Source organism: Cynocephalus volans, chromosome 8 (assembly GCF_027409185.1).
Source record: "Cynocephalus volans isolate mCynVol1 chromosome 8, mCynVol1.pri, whole genome shotgun sequence".
NCBI lineage: Eukaryota > Metazoa > Chordata > Mammalia > Dermoptera > Cynocephalidae > Cynocephalus > Cynocephalus volans.
In genome coordinates, this window is record NC_084467.1 from 93,606,785 (window position 1) to 93,620,352 (window position 13,568).

Sequence of the window (13,568 nt, forward strand, 5' to 3'; positions counted from 1 at the left end):
TGTCTTAGCAACTTTGTGAAAAGTCAATTAATTATAAATATGAGGGTTTATTTCTGAACTCTCTATTCTGTTCCTTTGTTACACACACACACACACACACATACACACATTTTTTTTTTTATGTCAGTACTTCATTGTCTTGATTACTGTTGCTTTGTAGTAAGTTTTGAAGGTGAGAAATGTGAATCTTTCAACTTTGTTCTTCTTTTCCAAAATTGTTTTGACTATTCTGAGTCCCGTATATTCTCATATAAGTTTTGAGGACAGATTGTTCAATTTCTGAAGGAATAAACAATCTAATTTAAATTTTAATAGGTATTGTGTTGAATATGGGGCTTTGTTTTTGTGTGTATATATGTAAAATTGCTTTTTATTTCTGAAGGATTGTTTCTTTATTATTTTAAAACAGACTTCTTTTTATCTCTCCCTATATATATGTGGATGCTCATCAAATTATGATGGAGTTATGTGCTGATAAACCCATTGTAAATTTTAAATATCATAAGTTGAAAATGCATTTAATACACCTAATCTACTAAACATCAAAGCTTAACCTAACCTACTTTAGATGTGCTCAGAACTCTTACATTAATCTCAGTATGTCAAAATCACCCAACACAAAGCATGTTTATATAATAAAGTGCTGAATATCTCATGTAATTTGTCAAGTACTATACTAAAAGTGAAAAACAGAATGATTGTTTGTGTACTCAAAGTATGTTTTCTACTAATGGGTATTGCTTTCACACCATAGTAAAGTTGAAAAATGTGAGTCTAACCATCATAAGTTAGGGATTGTCTGTATATATGTGTGTGTGTTTATGTATATTTGATATAGGCTTATTTGCTCTAGCTTTATTTTGTGTATTGTTTGCATAGTATATCTTTTTTCATCCTTTTATTTTAAACCTATTTGCGTCTTTGAATATAAAGTGTGGCTTTTGCGAGCAGCATGGAGTTTGATTATGCCTTTTTTAAAATAAATTCTGCCAAACTCCACATTTTGATTAGAGTGTTTACTCTATTTAAGTTTAATGTAAGTAATGATAAGGTAGGATTTGAGTCTGCCATTTTTCTGTTTTCTATATGTCCTATGTTTTTCTTGTTTCTTTTTCTCCCTCCATTACTGTGTTTTTTTTGTTAAATATATTCTGATGTTAAATGTTTTCTGGTGTACTATTTTAAATTTCTCCTAATGAGTTTTACTATTTGAATTTTTTAATTGGTTGCCCTGGGGATTACAATTAGTATCCATTATGTACTGAATGTTTGCATCCCTGTTTAAATTTACATGTTGGGATATATAACCCCCAAGGTGATGGTATTTGGAGGTTGGATCTATGGGAGATAATTAGATTTTGATGAGGTCCTGAGGGTGGGGTCCCATGATGGGATTAGTATCCTTATAAGAAGAAGAAGAGAGACCAGATCTGGTATTCCTCATGCGTGCACAAAGAAAAGGTCGTGTGAGCACCCAGCAGTATAGCAGCAGCCTATAAGCAAGAGAAAAGACCCCAATAACATCTATCTTCTTTGCATCTTTTCCTATACATTACAAACCCATTAAAGTAGTTTATTTATTATTTCTTGATGCAGTTTTCTTTTAAATAAAATAGGCAAAGAAAGGAGTTACAAATTAATATGCATTTGCTATCTTTTATATTTGCCTCTATAGTTACATTTACTGATACTCTTTATTTTGTGTGTGTTGTGTTTGTGTTTGTAGTTTTGAGTTACTGTCTAATGCCATTATATTTCAGCTTGAAGACTCCTGTTGGTATTTCTTAAGGGGTATGTCTGCTAGGAATGATTTCTCTTAGCTTTTGTTTATCTGGGAATGTCTCAATTTCTCCTTCATTTTTGAATATAGTTTTGTTGTATATAGAATTCTCATTGACATTTTGTTCAGTACTTTGAATATTTTATCCCACTGCCTTCTACCACAATGGTTTCTGATGATGAGCCGGTTGTTGATTTTTACTAGAATCCTTTGTATGTGATCAGTCATTTTTCCCTTGCTGCTTTCAAGAGTGTCTCTTTGTAATTTTGCTTTCCGAAGCTTGACTGTGATGTATTTAGTTATAGGTATTTGAGTTTATCCTGCTTGGACTTAGTAGTGCTTCGTGGATGTGTAGACGAATGTTTTTTTTTCCCCAAATTTTGGAAGTTTTAGCTATTATTTCTTCAAAATATTTTTTGCTTCTCTGTCATGCTCTTCTCGTTTTCTCTTGGCAAGACTCCCATTATGCATATGTTACTAGCTTCATGGTGTCCCACAGGTCGCTGAGGCTCTCTTTATTTTTTTCTTAATTCTTTTGCCTTTCTGCTTCTCAGATTAGATAATTTTGATTGACCATCTCCAATTCATTCTTTGTTTTGCCCTCTCAAATATGCTGTTGAGTCCTTCTGTTTCTTTCTTCTTTGTTCATTAAAATTACTGTATTTTTCAACTGCTGAATATCTACTTATTACTTTTATACAGTCTATTTATTCATTGATATTTTCCATTTGGAGAAACATCATTCTCTTAATATTCTTCAAAATTTGTTAGACATGGTTTCCTTCAGTTATTTGAAATTGTTTATAATAGCTTATTTAAAATCTTTGTCTAGTACAAAGTTCAACATCTGGGCTTGCTCAGAGATAGTTTCTATTAACTTTTTTTTTTTTTTTGCCATGCTATATACTGTTTCCTTGAACATATTTTCTTGTTGTTGTTGTCATTGTTGAAAACTAGACATTGTAAATGATATAAAGTAGGTACACTGGAAATCAGATTTCTCCATCCCCTCCCCAGGGTTTGTTTTTCTTCCTGCTGCTCCTGTTCTTTTTTGTTTGTTTTTTTGTTTGTTTGTTTTTATTTTTTTTATTCTTTACCTAAATTATATCTATAAAGTCTAAACTTGTGTGTGTGTGTGGTCACTGAAGTCTATGCTCTGTCAGAGAAGTGGAAAGCTAATGATTGAAAAGAGATTTTTCTTAAATGTCTTGAATCAATAAGACTCCTACTCTGTGCTAAGGGCTTTGTGAGTATACTGGGACACACCTAAAACCTCCAGCAGTTTGCAATTGTGTTAGCTCTCACTCCCCACTTTCAAAGCACCCCAAGTTCAGCCAAGGGTAAGGAATATGTGACCTCAGTCCTTTCCTGAATTTGCACAAGCTCCTACACATGTACACTTTCTTCTAGATCCCCAGAAATACATAAGAACTCTTCAAAACCTCCACATATATTTGTTTTACAGATTTTCCTCTTAAGTTTTGCCAAACGTCTGATTTGCCCAACTAGTATTACCTTCTCAGGGGGCTGCAATGTTAAGGTGATGATGCTGAATTTTTTTTTTTTTTTTGACAATGCACTGGGGATAAGACTGTTATCACTGAGTTGGCTTTGAGGCAGATTATAAAAATATAAGCCATTGGAATAGGACTTTTCTGGAGACCTGATAAACAGGTGAAATAGCAGCAATTCTTTGTGGATGGGGCTTTCTGAAGAGCTTCAGACCTATTATGTTTCTTCCAGTCACCACTAGACTGCTGATTCTTAAGAGTTGCTTGGTTGTATGAATTATAGTTTTCAAGTTTACTCTGGAGCTGAGGAGAAGAGGATGGGAAAAGAACAAATTAAAATGCCATAAAACTTGTGGTTCTTTCCCAAATTCAATAACTTTCCTTTACTAATACTCCTCAGATTACAACAATGTTTTGGTTAATTACCAGGGTTTTTTAAATGTTAATATTGACAATTTTTGAGAGTTCTCATTTCTTTTATAAGGAAGTTTTGGTGTTCTTACTGTTCTATTCCAAAAAGTAAAATAAATTTTAATAGAGAAGATAAATCTATGTGTAGTATAAAATTGACATTATTTTTTTTCTAAATAAACATTAAATTTATACTGGTAGATAATAAATATGAATATCTAATAAGTCATAAACTGTTTTTTTTGGAAAAATATGTACAGAGATTTGAAGTGAGAGAAAAAAAATTTAAAACTGCCCTAGTCAGGAAGGTATTGATCAGTTGGTACACTCTAGTAAAGTTGCATAGTTTTTCTACCTTAATATTTTTTTTTTCTCAAAACTCTAACAATACATCCCTGCAGCTATGTCTCTACTTGGATAAGCATATAAATAAACATGAAGTGATTTCTTTTTTTTAAGGAAAAAAAAAGCACATATCCGGTTTAATCTTTTAGTCTTAATACAACTTGTCACAGAAAGTGAATCAGAATACCTCAAAGTACCATACTTGTTTTGAGATAGTCCTATTAAATAATCAAGAATATCATCTCTCAATGTTGTTAATCAATTGCCTGATCTACAACACTGATTCAATATTTTAATATTTTCTATCAAAAGTTTTATCTAATAAATCCCTGAATATCTCTGAAGAGCTATGAATGAATACTTTTTTAAAAGGACTGTTTGAGATTGCACTGGCATATAAAAGCCTTTTAGTAATGTAGTACTGTCTTTAAACATCATATACACTAGTCATCTTGCGTGACCCTGATTGCTTGCCCTGCCACTATTCAATTAACCTGTCATACAACACTCCAACAAAGGACACAGAGCATTGCACATCATAAATGGTTCTCAAGTGAGTTCATTCAGCTGTGGTAAATACATGATATGAGCCTCATGCAGAAAGGAAACTCATAAAGATACAATTCTTCTCTTTTCTATTTGGTTAAATTCCTCTCAATAATCCAATTCACCATGCTCTCTCAACTCCCAGCAATTACTCTCAGTCAAAACAAGTGCCCATACCAAAAGAAACTAGAGTTTGGTATGCTGCATTCCAGTCACATATATTCTCTTACTTAAGAGAAGCCTCCAAATGATTTTTAAGTTAACAAGCTTTACTAAATATTTAAACACCATTTTTTAGAATGCTTGTTCGCAAACCATTTTTTTTTCTCTACTACTAACAGTGATTTTACTCATAGCTTTCTAAATATAAACCATGTTCATTTTCCTACCGTGAATAAATGTTTGACTAGATAAATTTTTTAATGCTTGGATGATGTTGTCAGCATTATGTTTCATTTTAATTTGAGATTTTTTTGTGAGCTTTATATAGTGAAGGCAGCAAGTACAAAGGTTAAGTATGATAGTGACACATTAAAGCAAATCCTTTACCTTGCTGACATAGAGGTATTCAAGATCATCTTCTCATTGGCAATTCTGCTCGGGTAATATATTTGAAAGGCTGCCTTCTTTTTTTTTTTTTTTTTAAGTTTGAAGAGCTACTTTCTGCCTCATTGTTTTGCTTATGTAAATATAATTAATTCATTAACTGTTGCCAGAAAGCAATGTGACTGATATTAAGTGATTTTCTATGTGGGATTTCAGGGACCATTTTTTTTTTTCTTTCCAATTAAGGGCCAATTTACTGATAATCATAGAGCCATCTGTGTGAAATTCAGTGTCCTTCAATCTTAAAAATGAGAAGTTTGTATCTCATATGAGGAGGAGTAATGCAACCCATCCTTCCTGTTGGGAGAAAGCTTTGGAATCTGACATATCCGGAATTTGAATCTTGGGTTAACATTTAGTCTTTATGACCTTTACTGAATTACCTTTTCCAGCCCCAATTTACTCATCTGAAACCCAGGGTTAATAGTATTATTTATCTCATATATTTCTTGTGAGGATAACATGAGGTAACAAATGTAAAATTCATAGGATGTGAGAAAGTGTATGGTACATAATGTATGCATAGTTTTATCCATGCAGAACATATAAGTATTTCCTTCTTCAAAGTCTCCTTTCTTTCCCTCTCTGTCACACACACACACACACACACACACACTTACATGCACACACACATGCAGTATAAAGCAAACAAACAGAATACACTATATTGGGATAAATAAATATACCTTCTTTACCTGAAAATAAGATTCTACTTATTACATTATTACCAGCATTCAAAGAAAACCTAATGTCAAATAATTGTAAAAAATAAAATGAGGTGACTGAGTAGTTAGTTGCTTTTATATGCCTTTTAAGAAGGTATTAAATTTTCAGTGACTTTGATTTCATTTCTTTATCTGTTATATTTATTATTTTTTCAAACACTGTCAAACTGAAAGATCATTAGGGAATTTTAATCTGCTTACTAAAAGCACCTACATTTAGTTAACACTTATGTAAATCATAAAATAAATCCCCTAAATCAAGATAAAGACTGGTAGCAAATAAAGGATATTTTTTATTGTATTTATTGTTTTAATATCATATATTTCCTGATGACTATGCAACTTTATATTAGCTTTTACTTTGCCACTCAAGAATATAGCTCTCATTGAACCACAAAAGATCCCAGAGATCCAAAGCAATCCTGAGGAAAAGAACAAAGCTGGAAACATCACACTACCTGACTTCAAAATGTACTACAAAGCTATAGTAACCAAAACAGCATGGTACTGGCATAAAATTAGACACATAAAACAATGGAAAAGAACAGAGAGCCCAGAAATAAATCTTCACATTTATAGCCAACCCATTTTTGGCAAAGGCACCAAGAACACACGATGAGGAAAGGACAGTCTTTAATAAATGGTGTTGGAAAAATGTGTATCCACATGCAGAAGAATTAAATTAGACCCTTGTCTCATACCATACAAGAAAATCAACTCAATATGAATTAAAGAATTTAAATTTAAGACCTAAAAAGATGAAACTACTAAAACAAAACATAGAGGAAATGCTTCATGACATTGGCCTGGGCAATTATTTTTTTGATATGACCTCAAAAGAACAGGCAACAAAAGTAAAAATAGACAAATGGGATTATATCAAACTGAAAAGCTTCTGCACAGCAAAGGAACAATTAATAGAGTGAGGTGACAGTCTATAGATTGTAAGAAAATATTTGCAAACTACTCATCTCACAAGAGATCAATATCCAGAATATACAATGAATTTAACTCAACAGCAAAAAACAAATATTCTGATTAAAAATGGGCAAACTACCTGAATAGACATTTCTCCAAAAAAGACATACAGAAGGCCAACAGGTATATGAAAACATGCTCAACATCATTAATCATCAGGGAAATGCAAATGAAAACCCCAGTACAATATCATCTGTCCCTAGTTAGAATGGCTATTATCAACAAAAAATTAAATAAAATAAATAAATGCTGGTGAGGATGCAGAGAAAAAGGAAATCCTATACACTGTTGGCAGGAATGTAAATATGGAAAACTGTATGGAGGTTCTTCAAAAATCTAAAAATAGAACTACAGTATGATCCAGCAATACCACTGCTGGGTAGTTATCTGAAGTAAAGGAAATCTGCATACTGAAGAAATATCTGCACCCTCGTGTTTATTGCAGTACTTTCACAATAGCCATAATATGGACTCAACCTAGGTGTCCATTGACAGATGAATTAATAAAGAAAATGTGCTATATATACACAATGGAATGCTACTCAGCCACAAAATGTAATAAAATCCTGTCATTTGTGGCAACATGGATGAGCCTGCATGACGTTATGTTAGGTGAAGTAAGTCAGGCACAGAAAGATAAATACTGCGTCTTCTCATTCATATGTGTGAGCTAAGAAAAGTTGAACTTTTAAAAGTAGAGAGTAGAACTGTGGTTACTAGAGGCTGGGAAGGGAGGGAAAAAAGAGAGGCTGATTAATGAACACAAAATTACAGCTAGAAAGGAAAAAAATAATTTTTAGTGATGTACGGTAGTGCTAGGCATCCATAATTAACAATAATTTATTGTATGCTCTCAAATACATAGAAGAGAGAAGCTCAAATGTTATTACAAAGAAATAATAAATGTTGGCAGTGATGGATATGCTAATGAGCCTGATTTGACTATCACACATTATATACATGTATTGAAATATAACTCTGTATCCTATAAATAGGTACAATCACTAGGTTTCAATTAAAAATAAATTCCTTTAATGAAAAAAGAGGGTGAATTTTGAGGTACGTAAATTATATTTCAATATAGCTGTTATTTTTTTAATTCTTAAAAATTGTTAATAAAATAAAAAACAATTACAAAAAACCAGACAAAAGATGACAAGTGTTAGTGAGGACGTGGAGAAAAGAAAACCTTGTGCTCTCTTGGTGGAAATGTAATTAGTACAGCCACTATGGAAAACAGTATAGAGCTTCCTCAAAAAATTAAAAATAGAGCTACCATATGATCCAGTAATCCCACTTCTGGGTATATATCCAAAGGAAACAAAATCAAAAAACAGCAAAAAACAAATATTCTGTATGTTGGAGATATAAAAAAAATCAGTATGTTGGAGATATATCTCCATTACTGCATGTTTATTACAGCATTATTCACACTAGCCAATGTATACAATCAACCTAAGTGCCCATTTATAGATAAATGGATAAAAAAAAATTTGGTATATATACGTAACGAAATACTCTTAAGTCACGAAAAAGAAGGAAATCTTGTCAATTGCAACAACATGGGTGAACACAGAGGACATTATTTTAAGTGAAATAATCCAGGAACAGAAAGCTAATTACCACATGATTTCACTCATATGTTGAATCTAAAAAAGTTGCTCTCATAGATGTAGACAGTAGAATGGTGGTTACCAGGAGCTGGGATTGTTGGGGAGGGGCGAGAATGCATGATTGGGAAGTTGTTGGTCAAAGGATACAAAATTTCAGTTTGATAAGAGGCATAACTTCATGAGATCTATTGTACAACATGCTGACTATAGTTAATAATATATTGTATTCTTGAAAAATGCGAAGAGAGTGGATGTAAAATGTTCTCATCACAAAAATTATAACTATGTGAGGTGATGCATATGTTAATAAGCTAAATTTAGTCATTCCACAATGTAGGCATACTTCAAAACATCATGTTGTACATGGTAAATACATACAATTTTGTTTACCTAATGGAAAAACTATTAGAATTTTTTAAAATTAGTAAACTCATAGTTAAGTGCTTAAATATCCACACATTACATGGGGATCCTGTTAATATGTAGATTCTGATTTGGTAGGTTTTGGATGGAGTCTGAGATGCTGCATTTCTTTGAGTAAAAAGTTAGCAACTGAAGGTACCAGACAGAAATTTTAGTTTAACTGGGGAGGAACAAGCCCAAGATGAAGTAAGGAAGGTGTAGAGTATCACCTAGATTAAGGCCTTCTAGACAAGGTGATATCAAGAATAGTACAAGAATCATAAGAACGGATGTTCTAAGTGAAGTGAAGTAAAGCAGGAACAACTGCAGCTCTGGAAAACTGGGGCCTCAGCAAAACCAAGAAGTAAGAAAACTTGTACTAGCAGATAGAACGGAAGCAGATGGTTCCAGAGAAGATAGTGTCTCTGAGAACTGATGAAAAAAATCAGAATTATCATTAATTATTACTTATTACTCTTATTTGTTTTAATCTGGAGACTTTCAGGTAAATATGGATTCATCTCCAAGATCATTTTTGGAGGTGTTTTAAAGAACCAATTTAATATTGAACAGTTTTATTGCCCCAATGTCAGAATCCAACTCCATATATTCCTGTTTCTTTATTGACTCTTTTCATTTATTCATTCATTGGACATGCAGTGAAAATCACCACTTAATCCTAAGTCTTTTTATATCATCCGGCATTTTTAGTTAGACTGCAAGAATCTCTCTGTCAAGAATTAGAATTTTTATTTATTTATTTTTTGTTTTATGTGTGTACAGCTTAGCACCTATACACAATTTAAAAATTCACTTCCTAATAAAATATTTTGCAATTCAAACCTACAATGATTTGAATATAACTCTCTCATCCCTTATTCAAAATTAATGGTTATATTTTCCTACATTTAAGTGTGCTTAAGAACATTATAGTATTAGAAAAACTGCGAATTTCATTTTTTTCTCAAGCTCAACCCTTAGGAAGTCTTAAAATTAAAAAATAATCATCCACAATCATCAAGCCCTCTTGTACTTACCAAAGGCCATGTGAATAATACACCTGACTGTGTCTTGATTACTTGAGTGAGTGAGTTGTTAGTTCCTCCTTTCCTTGTGCAAATTATCCTAAAGCACAAACCTAAGGCAATTCTTTTTAGAATTGTATTTGATCACTGATTGAAAAAAAAAAGTCTTTCTAGTAATAGCATCAAATGAAAAAATAACTTGCTTTGTATATAAAAAGTTTTGGCTCAAAATTAATGGTTAATATATTTTCTTTACATTTATCATCTTGACCTATTATTTTTGGCAATTCAAAAATCTCTAAAAATACTAGAGTATAACACCTACAACAAATCATAGATGTAAGAAATGGTTAAGATGGATAAAAACATAATCTGTGTGCTAATCCTAGAGGAAGAATATTTAGACACCTTGGGTTTAAACAATATATTTGTTACAGAAAATCTTCGAAGAAAATATATCATCAAAACATACTATTTGGGAAATTCTCATCACAGTTTACCAACTATTCTCCCAGTAGGAGATTTAACTGCTTTTAAAATGGGAAAATAAAATAATACTTAGTATATATATATATAAAACTACATAAATAAATAGGATCTAATTTGTGTAAAATAAGGAAGTAATACAGTAATACCATAAGATTATCATTAAGGTTTTTGTTTTGTTTTGTTGTGTTGTGTTCTCTTTTAATTTGCTGGTCCCTGTTGGCTGTAATGGTGTGTTAATTACAGGTGGAGTAAAAGTCAGATATACTGAATAGATTGAAATAACCCAATATATCATGCCAGGATAATTAAATCCTAAGCCAAGTAAAAAATATATATATCCCAAGTTAAAAATGAATATGTGATTCAGAAAATTGATTTTATTCTTTTCAGGACAATTCTTTTCAAAGATTTTTAATTTCACAGTGTTTAAGCACATAATTTGAAAATAGGGATTGCTAATTTTTCCCAAATTAACCTTAAGACATTTTATGCTTACTAGCTAATCTAATGTTGGAAAATCAGTCAATAAATACATTTAAAAATCAGCAAATCACAAGTTAATTTAGTTATCTCTTACATTTTTTTTATTGTTTTTTCCAGCGGATCATTATTTCTTTTTACTTGTTGAAGAATGATAGAAATCAAAGCAATAGACTGACAATTAATGCTTACAGAATAAGGATAGTTATGAGAAAACAAAAAGACAGAGTTTCAAAGAAAGCTCCAGAGTGGGGTCAGGGAATCACTGCAAATGATTGGTGGGGTGGTAAGCACTGAAATCAAACTGCACAGGTTGAAGAGGAAATGTGTAGTTTAGAAACAGGAAAAGTACATCTAAAAGGTTGCATTTCAAATATCACGAATATATTGAGCGCTCAAGAAACGTTTGCCAGAATTTATAGAAGAGAAATTGCTTAGAGATACTTCTGGGAAAGAAGAGACTTAACGTTTTCAGTAAAGTACTAACAGAGGGAAAGAAGACAGAAGGAGAGCATGATTAATGATTTAAAATACCGTAGAGAGTAAAAAAAAATTGGGACAAAGAGAAAGACAGAAATTTGGAGACAGAAGCTGGAGAGTAAATGATGTGTCTACACTATATTATAAGTCTATTTATTTGTCTCCTACTGTGGGAGACTGACTGCAAACATGGCTCCAATCACCACTGCGCCCCGCATCCGTAGCCTTTAAATCTACTTCACAGCACTTTTCATCAAGAGGTGGGGTCTACTTTCTCATCCTGTGAATACGAGCTGGCCTTATGACTTCCTTGGCTAATAGAATGATGCTGAAGAGAAAGCACTACAGTTCCAAGCCTTGTCCACAAGAAGCTTATTCTCCTTTAGTTTTCACAGTAATTTTTTGGGCAGGGTAAGTTTTTGTTTTTTTTTTTTTTTTTTTTTTTTTAGATAACCGGTAAGGGGATCTTAACCCTTGGCTTGGTGTTATCAACACCATGTTCAGCCAGTGAGCGAACTGGCCATCCCTATATAGGATCCGAACCCGCGGCCTTGGGGTTATCAGCACTGCACTCTCCCGAGTAAGCCATGGGCGGGTCCTTGACAGGGTAAGTATTTACATGCATGTTTCATAGATGTGAAAAAGATACTTTAGGCCCATGTGTTCTAATATCTTACATATTAATATTTCCACTACATCACAAAGACTGTTTTAGGAAAAGTAACTTGATGGAATGAGAAATATTGGAGGATTTTAATGGATGCATTGATTACTATTTTCTTTTTTAATACTAAAGCAACATCCTCCCATAGGGAATAATGTATAAAAGAAAGTGATTATATCGTAGATAATAACATATAACTCATCTTGTTTACTATATTAAATATATTGATGTAAATATCATATTCCTAGCCTTAGATACTACAAATTAGAAAGCACAAAGAAAAATCATGCAGTCGAATTCAATATTTCCAACATGAAGTAGCTAATTAGGGAATTTATTTTATTTAAAAATTATTTTTTCTGGAAACATTGAGGGCATTGATGCATTTTGCATTCCTTTTTATAAAATTTTGAGATGTTATTAAATTCTTACAGATTTGATATTATTTTCTAATTGTTTTTCTTCAAAAAATCAATACAGTAAAAACAAAAGTGAATATATGTAAGTGGCATAAATAAAATAAGACTTGAAGTCATGAACATGACTATGCCTAAATAATAGCAAGGTCTTCTTAAAACTATCTCCTCACAGCAATGGTTTATTGAAACTTGTTACATATATTTGATTCATGTAAAGACCTACAAAGGAGCTGACACTTTTGCTCTCTATGTCACCTCCATCTTCCATGCCTGCCTTATTTTTTACCACATATGTTCCAAAGGAGATTGGAAAGCTACCCAGAAACTATGGATCAGCAATTACGAAGCTATGATAGTCGCATAATCAAATTGAAAGTCTCTTTAGTTATTGTTGTTTGTTCTACTTATCTATTTCCCAGCAGATATCCCAGAAGTGTATAATAAGCATAAACTGCAAAATTAGTTGTACTGTTTCCATTTTCTCAACTACCAGATCATCTCTACTAAAATTCATTACTTCCTAGACTGTTTTTTTTTTTAATTTTATAGCATTCCAACCTCTTGGAGTGGAAGAATTAACATGAAAATTTCCATACTTCCCAAAGCAATCTACAGATTCAATGCAATCCCCATCAAAATACCAATGGCATTCTACACAGAAATAGAAAAAAAAATCAAGGATAAAAACCATATGATTATCTCAGTAGATGCAGAAAAAACACTTGACAAAATTCACATCCCTTCATGATAAAGACTCTAGATTAGGTATAGAAAGGATGTTGAATCCCTCTTGATCATGATATATAATATTTTTGAGGTGTTGCTGCATTCTGTTTGCAAATATTTTATTGATAATTTTTGCATTTATGTTCATCAGAGATATTGGTCTGTAGTTTTCTTTTTTTGTTGTATCTTTGGTTTTGGTATCAAGGTGATGCTGGCCTCGTAGAATGAATTTGGGAGAGTGGCCTCTTTCAATTTTTTTGGAATAGTTTGAAGAGAATTGGTATTAATTCCTCTTTGAAGAATTGGTACAATTCAGCTGTCAAGCCATCTGCCCCTAGGCTTTTCTTTGTGTGCAGACTGGTGATTAA